Source organism: Parus major, chromosome 2, assembly GCF_001522545.3.
Source record: "Parus major isolate Abel chromosome 2, Parus_major1.1, whole genome shotgun sequence".
Lineage (NCBI taxonomy): Eukaryota > Metazoa > Chordata > Aves > Passeriformes > Paridae > Parus > Parus major.
The window spans coordinates 72858635-72874855 of NC_031769.1; the positions used below are offsets into that span (position 1 = coordinate 72858635).

The 16221-nt window shown below is 33.1% G+C and overlaps 1 long non-coding RNA gene across 7 annotated transcripts in view; it reads right to left on the reverse strand.

The window, feature by feature from the left end:
* Positions 1-16221, reverse strand: part of LOC107200844 — a 70917-nt gene that overhangs the window by 43280 nt on the left and 11416 nt on the right. For 4 of the 7 annotated variants that reach the window (XR_001519795.2, XR_002001404.1, XR_002001403.1 and 1 more), the window contains 4 exons: positions 12104-12203; positions 8434-8579; positions 3498-3609; positions 2321-2556 (listed from right to left, as the gene is read on the reverse strand). This is a non-coding gene — a long non-coding RNA (uncharacterized LOC107200844). Of the gene's footprint in view, positions 1-2320; positions 2557-3497; positions 3610-8433; positions 8580-10070; positions 10158-12103; positions 12204-16221 lie in introns of those variants that run through there. The other 3 variants (XR_001519798.1, XR_001519799.1, XR_001519800.1) reach the window with 3 other exon arrangements.

Consider the following 16221-nt stretch of genomic DNA (forward strand, 5'->3'; position numbering starts at 1 on the left):
CTCTGACATGATAATTACTCTACGCACAATACTTGATTGAGCTACATGTAGGTCAGAGGAGATCTCAAAACTTCAAACAATTATACTAGTACTCATTTCTGTTCCATATTATGCATTTATATCAGGTTGCACATATACAATTCTAGCTGCATACTAGGAAATTTTAATCTACTCTGTCATGCAAGCTTTATTTCCCCTTTCCTTATTTAAACAGCGTATTACTAAAATTTTTTTACTGTTATATAGGAGTTGCAATTGCTGTTCAAGATGACAATCAGGTCAATATCTCCATGGAAATTTGAGATAATGGAGTCTCTTCATAGAAGTACAATTATGTGAGTCAATAGATTTAATAGTCAAACTGCTAGTCCATTGAGACAGTATGCTTTTCTCCCCACCCCAGACATGGCAAGAGATTTACAGCTAGACATATATTTCAACTAATTAGTGTCTTTATAGAACCAAGAGCACATGAAGGAATACATAAAGTACAACACAAAAAACCTTCCTGGAAGCAATGGACCAAACATAAGTAATAGTTTATTTAGTATTTTAAATACCTCAAAGTCTTCTCCTCTCCAATAACCAAAACAAAACTTCCCAAAACTTTACTTTGTTCTTACCTTTGAGAGACTTAAGGAAATGTGTTGTGATAAAACTATTGATTAATTATTGAAGATTGGAAATCACATACTAGAGAGAATATTAAACCAAGTAGAAGTTTTCTTTCTGTCATACAAAAAACTCCAAGCTACAGTTTTAGAAGATTACATGCAAGAAAGAAAAACAAAGAAACAAACAAAAGAACTTAAAAAGATAAACACTGACATACACGATCAGGGTGATTTTGAGGAACGTAATTGTACACTGGAACTGCTACAGCTTCAAGTGGGTAATGTACAGTCACATTGGTTATGGGAGAGGAGAAGTTATTTTAGCAGAAAAAATAGAATTAAGTGGTAAAGATAGCTCTAACTAACAGTATTTTACCAACCAGAACTAAGGAGCATTATCAGTCTTTACAGATAGGCAATGACTGTGAAGCTGGTTTGGGTTTTGCCTTTTTTTTTTTCCTTTTATATGTTTTCTATATTTTTCAAACATTTATTTGTAGTTCTGTACCCTACTGTATTAGTAGCTAAGTTTTCCAGTAATTTTCCATGGCCTTTCCCTAGGCAGAAAGACAAAACAAATTCCAGAGCTCCAAGCCATGGGGGGTACAAGGCCCCTGTGCTATCTTGGTTCTTCCTGGGAACCGAACTTGAGAACAACTCTTTGAGATGCATTCTCATGGACAAGGTACAGCTAGTGTTGAGGTGGGGACTCCAGAGAAGGGGCTTGAACTGGGGAGGAATTGCATCACCACTTGTCCTCCTAATTGGTGCTTTTTATCAATTATGCCGATTTCCTAAAACCTATAAATGTGTACTCATCTCTGTTGGGGCAGGCTTTTGTGGACATCTTTCCAGACTGCCCCTGAAGGCTTTCATTAAAGATCCTCTTTTATATTACCTCCTTGCTAAAATTATCTCAAGTTGCATTTCCAGGTTGGGAAAAAGGCAACAACTGGTACTACTAAAAGAAGTGGTAAGTGAGGAGTTTCCAAGACGTAAAATGAAGATATATCTGTAGTGATCAAGATAGATACTGAGCTCTCTAAATCTAGCCCACATCAACATTCTAAAATGTATCAATTGTAGTAAGCCCAAATATGAAATTCCAAAATTAATCCCTTGTTTTCAAGGCGGGAGGGAACGGAAAATAATCAGGAGTTGTCCTCCTGCCATTGAGTCAAACTGTCGTCCAGAGAAATGACCACTGGTGATGGTGCACACAATGAGAAAATGTAGTCTTCAGAATTTTTCTATTAATATTTGCCACATTATTTGCCTTATGTTCCCTATGTGCCAAGACAAGCACACTTAATTTGTTTTTATTCTTGAAAAACCTAAGCATTCTGTAATTGGAAAAAAACCCCAAGAGCAGTAAGACCATGCATTCTCTTGTAATACTGTAATCATTAATTTTCTTCTTTCAAATAATGTTTGGAAGCTGTGTTTATCCTGCTTCCTTATTATTAGTGCAAGAAAAATATATTTAATGGAAGCATTCTTCACATTTTCACTTTCTTTTTGAAATCCAGTGTAGTAAAGTGTTTCATTAGTATCTTTCCTTTGTCAAGTTTTGCATCTGATTTTTCAGTCCTGGGATACAAAAAGAAACCAAAAACGTGGTGGTGGAGAACAAACAAGATGAAATGAGCTTGAATGAAGAGAAGAAAAATGAGGCCAAAAGAGACCTGTCCAATAATACACTTGAATTACTTTATTAAACATTTCTGAATACCATAGCAAGATTTCAAATATCAGGTTATCACAGTGTCAAAATTTATAACACCTGAAGATCTATTGCAGCTACTGCTGCCTGAGTCAGTCTTGTAAGCCAAGCCATCTGGTCTGTTATTCCAAAAGGAAACAGAATGTCTGCTCAGGTGTAGTATTTTTATCATTACATACCAGCACCTTCTCAGGCTGCTGGAAGTAACTTCAGCACCTTCTGGAAACAAACACCACTGGTAAATGGTAATCAGTTAATGGAAATACAGCATGAAAACTTTAGAATTTTTACTACTGTTTCACATATTTGTTTTTCTTGTGGTAAATAGACATCCTTCCCAGATCTAAACCATGCCATTCTCACACCATCCCAGTAGCTATTTTATGCAAAGAGAATGTCATTAAAATTAGATATATGGGTGATCTGAGGGCAGGGAGGCCTGCACATGTATTCATATAGAAATATATATATATGTTTTATAACATAAATGGCAATCTAGGGAAAAGAAAAAAGATTGGAAAAAATTGTTATAAGATTCAGATTTTCAGTAATATGAAAAGATATCTAGGAATTTCTCTCACAATAGTGAATTAGAAGTACTCATCCTGTTATGGGCAGACTGATACTGCTTACAAAATGCAATTTACTTTCAAACCATTCTAATTTTACATGACAGCAACTTTAAACAAAGAAAACTTTACTCAAACCTGGCCATCCCTGAAAGATACATGAGATATTGTAAGATAAGCATTTCCCTTGGTAACTATGTTCCACACCTCAGTAAATCAAGGGTGGCTTACTATGGCCAGTTGTTTTTTTTCGTTGTTGTTGTTTATATTATTCTCAGTTTATTATTTCAAGAGAAAAAAGTTTTAACTTAAACAGAAAATCAGGTGGTCCTTCCTTCTGTGTTAGAAAAAATGTGGAGTCCATAAATGCAGGTGAAATAACTTAGGCAGAAAAATCTGGAAATATTAGCCAAAGCACTTCATTGAACTTGTCATTTTCATGTAAGCTAAACTATATGATTATGAACCTACTCCTAAAAATGAGGTGAATTTTACAATGAGCTTCAGAATAACTTCCAAATTCATCACAGACAAATAGAGATAAGAAAAGCATACAATGTAGATTAGTAGAAAATAAATCCTACCATTTACCTTGAGAGCCTGATCAAGCAAAATGGATCCTCAGTTGTTGTTAAACTTGGGAAGGTTTAAACAGAGAGTGTGCAGGAGCTGGTCTGTTGAATATCTGAAACCTCCGTGCCATCTGCATACCATGCAAAAAAAAATAGATGGTGCAGCATAAATGTCTTAAAAGCAAAAATTATTTGCTATATAAATCGTGATAACATTTGAATTGAATTTTCTTCAGCTTAGAGCTAGACTTAAGTATTTCTAAATATAAAACCTTTTGGTTTGCTGGCATTATTTGCATTATTTTGGTTTTATTTTAAGTTATGACAGTTTGCATAGTCATAAAAAATGCAGATGAGCCAGTTTAGTGGCCAGGACTTTTCATTAGAGAAAGTAAGCTGTGGATAGTGATTCTGCATCCAAGATAATGCTAGCATGTAATTGTACAAACAGCTAAAGTGCAGTATTTGTGCCACATGAAAATTGTTGTTGGATAAACAAAAATCTCTCTCAGTAAAGTTATTCATGCTTTTTTTGCTTTGTTTTCAGTGTAGATAGGTCGTGGTAAAGGGAGTAATACTCTAAAAATTCTACTGCTTCCTATTTGAATATAATTTATTCTTATTAAGCCATTTCAAAATTACGTTAATTTATCATGAGCAGAAGTCAGCCCTGCATGTATATTATTGCAGAAAACTTGCAATTCCATATCTGTCTGGAGAAAATGTCCTTGAATAATTAAACATCTGAACTCTTTGATTGGAGAAACAATGTCACAAAGGGAAGAGAAGAAGAACAGGCTTCTCTGAAACAAAGGAAAATACTAATTGGCAAAGGAAAATGTAAGGCTAATCAGCATCTTAAACACCAAAAATATTCAAAGACATAGGCTTTGGGATTTGAATAGTTTGTTTGCTAAACAAAAACCATACTTTTTCTATATGTCTTGGGATTTGTTCCTGACATTACAGTCTTGAGGTTTCAGCATGTTTGATTTGTCCATATATAATCAAAGATCATATTTTATAAATCCCAATGCAGAACCTGACCACTTAATTTAAAGGAACTATTGCCATTGCCTGAATAATGAGTAATAGCCTATAAAGTCAAATTTCTGTTTCTTTTTTTTCTTTCCCCTTATCATGGAAATGCAATCTGAACATCTATCAGAACTAATTGCAACACACTCATATTATTAGCTGTAAGATCAGCTGCAAGCCTTAAGCAATGCAATTCTACTGAACTAGCCATTAGCTTTTGTTTTTATTGTTGTTTTTAATAATCAAGATTAGCTGGCATCAGACACTATCACTGACAACTGTTGAAAAGAAATCAAATTACGATAGATTCTTTAACTAATGAATTAATTCAAACTGACTTCGATGTAATATTGTCATGAGATCTTCCAGCCTGCAGAATGACTGTAAATTATAGATGCCACGGACACAAAACCAATAAATAAATCACACTAGTAAATCAAACTGAGGTAAGTTTGCAATAACAAACTGGGGTTTGGGAAAGCGATACTGAGAACTTTGCCAAATCTACTTTTTGTGGAGTATCTCAAAGCATAGAAATACATAACAATCTTAAAAACAAAACAAAAAAAAACCAAAAAAAACCCAACATACAGACTGCTATGATCAGAAGGAATTGTTGCTAATGATAGAATAAAAAAATTCAGTCTTGCTGAAGTAACCTTTGTTCTTCCAGATGCAGCAATACTGGATACTGCTGTATGTTTACATACATTGTGCATGCATGAACTCTCCAGTCTCAGGTTTGTTTCTGTATCTTTTGAACCTTCATGTTTCTTTATAGCTGAGTGCACCCAAGCCCAGCCATGAAAAGAAAGACATGGTGAAATCTGAAGGCAGGGGTAATATGAAAGATGCCCACGGCAGTGATCACTTTGATCACAGTTCACAGCTTCTTTCTGTCACACAAATAATTTGAAGAACCCAAACATTAATAGTGTGTTGGTCTCTGCAAAATTAAGGTATTGGGGTATGTGAATTTCTGGGTATGGATTTTTGCAACGTTAAGGGATTGGAGTATCCACAGTAAAATAAATCTCTACGGCTGTTAAACTCTAATTGTCCAAAGATCACCCATTTTTCTTACTGAGCAAAGAGCAAACAAAGGAATAGATTTTGCATAGTATGTTGAATGAGAATAAGCAAAAGAATTGCTGGAGTTAGATATCATTTATTTATAATACCAAATTAGGAAGGCAAGGGGCAAAAGTAGATCAGGGAACATTGAGGAACAAAGAGCCAAACATAGGCTGAGTACTGAAACTTCCATTACCCCTATTCCCTTTTATATATCCTATAGCAGGGATGGGCTTTATTTTATGCCCATGTGAAAGCAGTAGGGGGGTATGCATTTCAAATAAAGTAACAGCTTGGATTTTATGGGTGAGGTGTGCACCCTGCCAAAGAAGATATACTTAAGGGTTTATAATAGATGTAGAAATAAATAAATTATTACATTTACTAGTGAAATATATATATTACCCAGTTTGGAAGATTTAGAAAGAAGTAAGAATTTTCTTTTCTCCTCTGTAAAAAATGAAAATCACTTATACTGAAGCAATAGGCAAAGAACTAGATATTAATTTCCAATTAAATACATCAGCAAATAAAAATAAACTATTATACTTCACACAAATCACTGTTTTGTGGTCCACTAAGAAGAGCTCTTCACAGAATATATGCAAAATCAGAGATTTACAAAATACCTGAAGATCTGGCCATTTTTGCTTTGGATTATACTTTTCAATTTTGTCATTTTAATATTTGAATATTCTGCTATTTTCTTAATTTTATTCTACACTTTAGAAGTTCATTAACAATCTCATCTTTCCAATTACTTCCCCATCACTAAAGAGAGACTACCTCTTTTTCATACATTTATTGTCTCCCAGAAAGCCCCTGGTGCTTGTAAAATCTCCATAAACTCCAAACTGTCATTGGATATTGGCACAATTATATAGGAATAGTTATTCAGCAGGGAATTTGGAGATCAAGAATACATCCTTATGACCACATTGATTAATCAAAATTTAGAGAAGCAAATGTCATTTGCATTTGAACAAATATTACCTTTCCTGCACTGTTTGATCAGCCCTTCTAACTAGATGTCAAGCAGCTAATTTTCTTGGACTGACTTTAGGTTAAAGATATTCTTTCATCCACTCATACAAAATTATGTCTGTAATCTTTACCTCTGCTTTTCTTAATTATATGAAGTAAACATATGGCTAGAAGAAAATAAAACAAAAACTGAGCCTATACTGAAAGTCATCTTTTACCAGAGTCCACAAATCAGTGGAAGGTATTAACATAGATTCTTGAAATAGGCAGCACCTCATGAAAAGAATTATGAATGTTTGTTCAAATGACATAGCTAAGAGCACTTTCAAAAGACACATCATATATTGATCCATGAAAGATATATATGTAATAACTTGAGAAAAAAAGGTACAGTTGTTAGTTATTATTTTGTAGTTTATGCTGTTAGCAAAACATTTTGAAAGAGTTAACTAGCTGAGTTAACAAAGAACAACAAAAAAGACTAACAAAAAAGAGTTAACAGCTTTTACATCAAAACCTATATTTGGTCTTTTATATATTAAAATGAAAAAAAATAGCTCTCAGTTTCTTGCTTGCATAATTTTTGTGCAATGTACTCAGATCTATCACATAAAGAGTCTTGATTTACAAGGTTCCATATCTGTACTACATTTCTAAAAATCAAATTTAATTTTGAATTTACTACTTCAGGCCACCTAAATACATTTTTTATACACAAACAAAAAATCGTAATGCATTTTTTCTGTTCAAGGTTATGCACACATTTTTGTGAAATGTAATTTTGCTTCCCCTTAAGATAGATAAGTATAGACCAGTAGTTCCAAAATTCCACCTTAATAGATTTTATTTATGTCATTACAACTATACTAGTGCATATTGAAACTAAACCTCATATTTAGTATCATTCACTGAGGAGAAATTTTTATCTGAAAAAAAATCACAAATTTGCAAAAAAACTGATTTATATAAAAAAAAAATCAGAAATTTTCAGAATTAGCATCAGATTAGAATTACACTTCAGCTTCAAATGAATCTGTTCTCTGTTGTTTGAAGGGTCATTCAGAAGATTCTAGTTATGATGAACCTAAAGAACTCTTGGTTTTTAGCTACTCTCAGGACTCCATGAAATAAGTTTAATTAAAGACTTTGACACCAAAATCCCTCCAAATTAAGGAGCTCAAAGTAAGTATAATTACACATCTTCATTGAAGTGCAAAATAACAGTATTTAAAATTTAATCTCGGTGTGCCCTCAGATAAAAGGTCTTCCTTTTTAGATCTATCTGTGATAAAGTTGCTCCACTCTCTACACTTTTTTGCAACTGTCTAAGTGGTGCCTTAAGTTTTTAGCTTTGATATATTCTTCATGTATTTGTAGCTTTGTACACTGTTAAGTATACATATAGAGTATAAGTTCTAGTGCTTTTCCAGCTTTCTTTCCCACAGTGAACAGACACATATTGATGCATGTCTAAAATTTAGTTTAATTTTGCCTGTTATTTCACCAAGGACTTTTTATTTTCCACCATATAATCACAGACATAATAAAGGTAAGGTAGGAGACTGGGTGAAGAGCTCCAAGAGGCCAGAGCCCAGAGGGGAAATTACTTAACCAACTGCTCCTCTTATTGGACAATATTAAATATTCTAATATTAAATATTCTAATTTCCCAATCTTATAAAATTGTACTAATCTGATTTGAGGTGTGGTTTTTGCCATATTTTGTACCTGAAAGCTTCAAATAAAGGTTTGCTCTTATATAATCATTTTAACATTGTCTAGAAACTTTGCATTCTATTTCCACTGCCAGTGTAAGTTTGTACTTACACTATGGTGTTGTTGCTTACCCAGTCACTTACCTTCCCTGGAGCATTTGCTTTCCCTGAAAACAGCTCATTAATCCCTACTTGTGCTCTCTCCTGAGTTTTCAGGCTGAGCCAGAAGAAAGCAGCTGGATCAGGACAACAGGCAGTCTGTCTGCTACTGATGTCCAGATGTTGTGCCCCTTAAAAAAAAAATAAATATATATATATATTATATATATATATGCCCTGGGATAATTAAATAAACAAATACAATCCCAGCCACACTTACAAGACTTTCATGCAGGTTTGTGTAAGGCCTTTGCAACACTCATTAGACAGAATAATTAACTTTATTTCAGAATCTCAACATTCAGCAAAGGTGGATCCTGAGTAACTGTTTAACAGAAGGATACAGACTTCATTGAAAATCATTGCTAACTAATAGAGAGTAATCTGAATTACCTCATTGAGTTAAATATCTCCATCAAATGTCCTGTGGAGAGTATCCAAAAGATTTTTTTTTTCAAGTATCTATGAAGTTAATCAATGTAATATGCATTTTAGGTCAATTTGTTGACTTAATCATTTTTCTTTCTCCTAACTCTTGAATATTATTTTAAGCACCTGAATGTCAGCTATTCCATCTCTCCCAATACATACATTTGTGTGTAAAAATGGATTTACACCTAGAGATCATGTGATACCCATATTGTATTCCAGGATGAGGAGATTCTCTTCATCCCTACTGCAGCAAAAAAGGATCAACAAAACAAGGTAGTAACAGCTTATGAAAAAAGCACGTCCTTCCACAAAGACATTTTGTTCAAAGTCATGACAATCACATTAAATGCATCATGGAAAATGGAATTAAGACCTCAAGATAGGTAAAATGCATTTCTTTCTCATTGGGCAGATGGGACTACTGCTGATTCCATTCACAATAAATTTCTAGACCATTTAAATAGAATAGTTAATATATTGAAAGATGTAAAATTGGTGATATATACTGGGGATATGGAACAAAGCTTCATATTCTAGGAAAGCAATAAAGAGAAGATTGCCACTGTTACTCACAGATATGCTTACATTAAGTGGTGCTCAGCTGTCATGTAAGAATTGAGTCACAGATTCTTCCCATTTTCAGTTTTTTTATTCTAAAATCATCAAATAGTCCTGCCTTGTCATCAGAAAAATATTAAAAAAGAACAAAGCTTTGTCAAATATCTTCCTGTGAATTGTGACTGTAAACCCAAGGCAGGTGGACCCATGTACACAGGGAGATATCAAAGAATTCTGAGGCAACTGTGAGCACCCTCTTCCCACTTTTCCTTCCTGATAAAACCCTTCAGCCAGAACTACCTATGAATTTCATCTGCCACAGGAATTGTCCTTAACTAGCCCTTTTTTAATGAAATGAATTATGTATAAATTCTCCCTGTAATTTCTAAGAATCATTACATTATTTTACTGTAATAATAATGTAGCCATACCATATATCCCTGAAATGTCTCTGCCTTGTTAGTTCAAGATATGAGGATAGGTAACAAGAATAATCCCAAAATAAACAAAGCCTTAAAATAAAGACAGCTCAGGCCATTCACAAAACCTTATACTGTACCCATCCAACAACAGTCATATAGAAATTTCAACAGCAGTAATTCACTATGTAGTCATTCAATGGGGTTTGTTACCTTCTCTGTTCCAAGGGAGTCATAAGATTTACTCATCGATGTATTCAATCTGATTCTTCAAGATACGAACCTTTAGGACAAAATATCCTGCATATAATAAGAGCCCATAGTCTTATCACTAAAAATAAGACCAGAGCAAATTTTAAAAAGATTCCCTCTAATTTTAGTTAAATCATGCTTTCAGATCTAGCATTGTACACTCCTAGATATCTGTAGATTTACTTCACTTTTACTTATGTAGGCTAGAAATATTATCTTCTGTTTTCATGAAGCATAGTTCCTACCTATATGATGTATATCATATAGTTGGAAACTGAACTAGCTTCCTAAATTATTTTCTTAGTTCTGAGGTGGTCTCTCAGGATAATGACAATAAAATAGGAAATATATAAAATAAGGAAACAGTTGATTGACTGTTGTTTGATACTGATGCATCTATAGACAGCCTAGAAGCTTATGTATCTGCATTATGTCTGTCTGAGAAATGCCATGTAAGAATTATTAGTGGTATGGAAGTCATATTGAAATGGTACTGGAAGAAATACCTACATTGTCAAATCTGTACAGCACATGTAGCAGTGTGTTTCTGTAGGCATTTAACCTCTGAGAAAGGCAAATATTCACTTCAATGACAATCCTGACTGACAAAATATTCCCTTTCCCTTCCTTGCAAACCAGCTGCTGTCATTCATGAGAAGCATCAGCTGTAGCTGTAAACTGTCATCGTATCTGGAACATTAAATACTTGGGAGTCTAATTCTCAGTTAGCAGTTAGCTCTTTTCATTCCTAAATTTAGAGATTCTTTAAATTTTTGGCAGCCAAACCCAAGCTCTTTCTTTTAGCTGTCCTTCTAAATCTCTTTTCTTTCCCCAACTGCCCTTTTTGCTGATGCTTATTCACAAAACTTACCTAATTCCTACTCATATGGAAGTCTGTTTATACAATGTGAAGGGAATGGGCACTTCATTTTTGACATAATGTAGTCAGAATGTGCTTTTTGTCTGTTACCCAGCTTTTCCCTTATTATTCATAATACTGCTTTTGTTTTTCATTGTTGCTAACAGGAAACAGTGTTTGGACTACAGTGTTTTTACGGTGGTTTCTGCATTTCTTTCCTAAATAATGGCAGCAATCAACATATTGAACATTAGGAATTTTTTATACATGTACTTTATAAAGTACAGTCAGCAAAACTGAATTCCACTATTATTTTGTACAGCTGGTATCATGATACCTTTCTGTAAGATTTTAATCCAGATTTTAATTTCATATCACTTGTGAATATACTCAATTTCACAATACCCTTTACTACACATGGATACCCTACATCTGTTGTGGAAAGGGACCAAGCATTCTTAACATCTTTTTCACCTGTCTTTCACTAAGGTAAAAATCCATGAGAAAACATATCTTCCTAAGTAAAATAGGTTGATATAGCATAAGAGACACATTAAGGCTCCTTGAGTAAAATTACTCAAGAAAGTAATATATCTATTTTTAAATAATCTTAACAGTATTTAATTGACTTCAAATGACAATGGCAGTTTTGGGATTCAAAATTTGCTTCCCAAATACATGATTATATATTGGGTCAAAGAGCTTTATTATTTATTGAAGCTTCTATCTATTTATCCTGTGTAGAAATCAATCAGTTCTGGCCAGTATATCTCCTCTTACTGGTTTAAAATATTAATGCTTTTTTTTCTAAAATCTTCTTCTTAAATTCATATATGATATCATTCTCCATTATGTTTCCTTCTTTTTCAAGGTAATTGGCTTGTAACTCATTTGTACTGAGATCCAAAACTGTAATAATGGCAAAAGTTGTGCTGGAATCAGGAGCCAGACTGCCATTTACAAAATCAAAATTGCTTCAAATGTGAATGAAAACTCCACAATATATAAGTACACTAACATTTAAAACACATTATATAAAAAAGTATTGTATGGAAAGTTTCAAGTCAAGCACTCAAAAGTTCAGAAATGCTAATTTATTCCTATTGCATACACATTTACATATAGCAATTATTACCTGATATGTGACAGACTGGGTTTTTTTCAAGGCTCCTGTCTTCTTTCATCTTGTTCAGATTTTTCTATCTTCCACATTCACTGTCCATCTTTAAGTCTTACTTGAAGTGTTACACAGAACACAAAAAGCATAAAATAACTTCTAAATATTTGCACAATATTAGTACTACGCCTTGAGAATTTTTTATTTAAAATACATATATTTTCACATAACCCTACGAGATAAAGTTTTATTATTAACCTTTTATGTTCCTTGAAAGATGCATAGGGTGACAAAACATTTTAAAACTCCTCAGCAGCAAGAGGAAATCCAGAGAAAGAAAGAGTAAATTGTCCAGTGGTAACAGAAATCTGATTACAGGTTATCTGAAAGTAAAATGTGAAGCACTTAGTATATCTTTTTTTTTTTCCTTTAATTTTAGTTTTGAAAAAGACTAATTATATGACTAAAAACTAACATTATCAGCAGAGCTGAAAGACTTCTTCCCATGATGACCAGATGAAGTTTCGTATTGCCTAGATAAATGACGGATGGTGTCTTCTCAGTGAATTAGTGATACCAGCCTTTCCTTTTTACCCTATGTGGAAACTTCTTCAAAGAAAATAAGTAAACAAACAAAAGCAAAAAATCTTAGAAGCATGGATTTGCCTTCTAAAGATCCACAAAATGGATCTACAGCAGAGATAAACACTCAGCTGAAAGGAGTTACCTGAGGAGATACCTGGTCATCAGTATTTGTACTGCTCAAAAACGAATTCTCTGGTATTACTATGAATTCCTTCAAATTTCTTAACTGCAAAGAATCAGCAAGAGAAGTCAAGAGACCAAAGGAAATGATAGACTCAAGTTTGTCTCCTCTTTAGAAATATGTAAATTTCAGGGGACATAATTTTTTGGTATGTCATAAAGAAGTGTCTCAGAGAGAGAAATAAAAGGGTGCAGACTCTTGACAATTTGGACTATGGCTCCTAATGGGACAGTACAAGATTGGACAGATCTGTGCAAAGGCTGGAACAGAAGGGCATGACCAAAAGATTTGCAAAGAATGGCTTTTACTTAAAAATCTTGTAAAGTAAAATATTTTGTTTTGGGAAATTGTGATGAATAGCTTGTCTCTGGAATAATGAGCTTCATCCACTGGTTAAAGGAAATATATTTAGAAGTGTCCTCTATTACATCAGTCTCTTATCTGTGCCGGAATCTAAATCACAGACATTCAGAACAATGATTGACATAAATGAAAGGAATAAAGGGGAAAGAACATAAAACACAGAACTAAAGGAATGGTGTATAGACTGTTTACATAAAGTAAATATTCTCTGATCAGCTGGAAACCATGAAAATTGCCACAAATTACTTTGTAAACCTGTGAGACTCTCTCAAAGCTGTTATCAGTTAAGCTTTAGAACCAACAAGGAGTAAGCCTAGAAGGAGACAAATATTTACAGAAGAAGGAGAAAAGGACACAAGGCACTATAAACCAGGCAGCTTAACAAAAGTAATTACTGGAAAACTACTATAGAATAAATCTTTGTGGTTTGGGAAGAAATAGGTGTAGTGTATTTCAAATACAGGAAAGATTTCTATCCTATCTTATGAGAATCTCTCGAGGGTAATGGAGAGGTACATTTAAAATTAAATACTCATATTGTGGGAACAAAATTAAGTATGGCAACACTCAAAACTCTGATAAAAAGTCTTTCTTAACTTGTATGGTTGTATCAGGCAAGCTTCTGTCAGCTCTGTAAGGTCTTGTAAGGTCTGGCATTCAATGTACCAAGGAGAAAGGAGCAGAAAATATTTATGTTTGCAGATGGAAATTCCTAAATTTGGAAAAAAGGATCAAAATAGAGCACGATTTGTTTAAAAAAAGATGTAACTATGCTTAGATAAGAGCAAATAACAATCATTAATTAGCAATGATATGAAATAGATGGCTAGGTTTTTTTAAAAAAAAGAGGATCAGAGTTGGAAATTAATTCCTCAAACTCAAAATAAATCCAGATATATAATTAAATCATATTACCATACATAAAATACAGTCTTATAGAACAAGTTGTATGAACAATCATATTTCAAGAAATTTCTGTAAAGTTCAGAAGACAAACAATTGTCTCTGTTAAAGTCTATTTGAAAGTTTTTCATCCTTAATTATCTCCATTTTAATGATGGAAGTTTAAAAAACAGGATTCCCTGACAAGAAATGGGAAAGTCGCCAGAATGTCAGATGAGAATCCCACTCCCTTAGAGAAGCTTTAAAGCTCAGAGCAGTTTTGGTCAAATATTCATCTGCTGAAATCTATCATCTCCTCCCTTCGTTAATGGTGCATCTTAGTTTCAAAAAAGGTTTTCAGACTGCTTCATGTAAAAAGGAACTAATTTTCAAAATTCATCTAGGATATAGGATATGATACTGGAGAGTTTTGCATTCTCGTTTCAGTGTCTACAGATTTATATAAAGATAAAATGAGAACATTTTCATACAACCAGGAAAAAACACACACACACACCACAAAAACATCTTCCAGAAAGAATCAGTTTCCCATTTTCCAGTTTGAAGAAGGACTTATTTCCCTAGATACTAAAGTTCAGCAAAAATCTACCTTATCACATGCAAGATGTTTTTTCTAGGGGAAAAAGATATATAACCTTAATGGTTAACTATTGGTCTGACAACTCGTTGTAAACATGCCATTTTGGGAGCTATCACCTTGCTCTATTTGCATAATGCTCAGACTTCCAGACTAATATCTAAAGTAAGAATGAGAAAACTTAATAGTATTGGGTGTCCAAAACTAGCAGACTGGAGGAATAAGAGAAAGAAAATTAAATGTCAATATTTGTTCATGAAATCATTGTAAGAAATTTCTGTGGTACTCTTTCACAGTACATGGTAGTTATTAAAAAACCTTTTAATCAGATTTAAATGCAGCATTTAAATAATTTAAAATGCTTTTTCAAAATACTTGTCTACGTTTCATTGAGGAGTTAAATAAAATAAAAGATATATGCAATAGTCTCTGTGATTCATTTGGCCTGTTATTCTGTCTATGGTAATTTGAATAAAAAAAGGTATTAAAAAGGTCATTTAAACAATACCTAATCTTATCTCATTGTTATTTTCACTGTTATTTTATGTTACAAAATAGGTTTTCATGGGCAAATTTGCTAACCACAGACATGGTTTCTGAAGTATTTATTTCTCTAAGCAAACTGAAGAAATATTTTTGAACAATCTTTCACAGTATTGAAGATTCTAAAGACAGAACTCATTAGTTCCTAATTGTAGGTTTCAGATAATAATATTTTATAAACATGTATCTCAATTTTATAAGAGTTAAAACCTACTTACATTGAAAGAACTGAGGTATTTATGTTACTGTGGGAGACCAAATGATACTCTTGAATTCTCTTTGATCTATTTAATGCAACGTGGTGTTAGTTTTGTTTTTGTTATCAAAATCAAGACTATTCATTTTAATTATTCAGATAAGTGAAACATTGTTTTGATTATTAATATACTCATTTCAGTGTTTTTTTTTTTCACTATCCAAAATCTGTTACAAAAACTTTTTCTTAACTATAGGGCTTTTTCAATTCATACTGAATTATCAGGCTTCCTTCCACTGAATGAAAAGAGAGACTAAATAGATTATGCCAACAGATAGATTATGCTAGTTCCTACATTTATTATACTTCTGTTTCTTTCAGTTCTCAAGACTTATTTTTTGAGTTAGAATAGTTAAGAGTCACATATACAATTTTCTCCTCCAAACTGGGAAAACTCTGTCCTGTACAAAATAAATATTCCTTGTTATTGTCAAAATAAGCAGAAGGGATGTTCTGATACCTCTCCTTTTGAATCTGAAATACTACTGATAAGACTAAGATTTGCAAAATTCTTCCACACAGAAACTTAATAAAATGTTTCTAAAATGGATTAGACAAAGTTGTTAATTTTTCAAAGCAAATCAGCTTTGTGCACCAAAAAAAAAAAAATGTTTGGTCCTTATTATAAAACACAAATTTTTGAGTCACTTTAAGTTGCTGGACCATGAAGTGGCACACTTCGGACTTCTAGTGGAATTCATTCTTTTCACAAAGAAGGTGACTTCTTA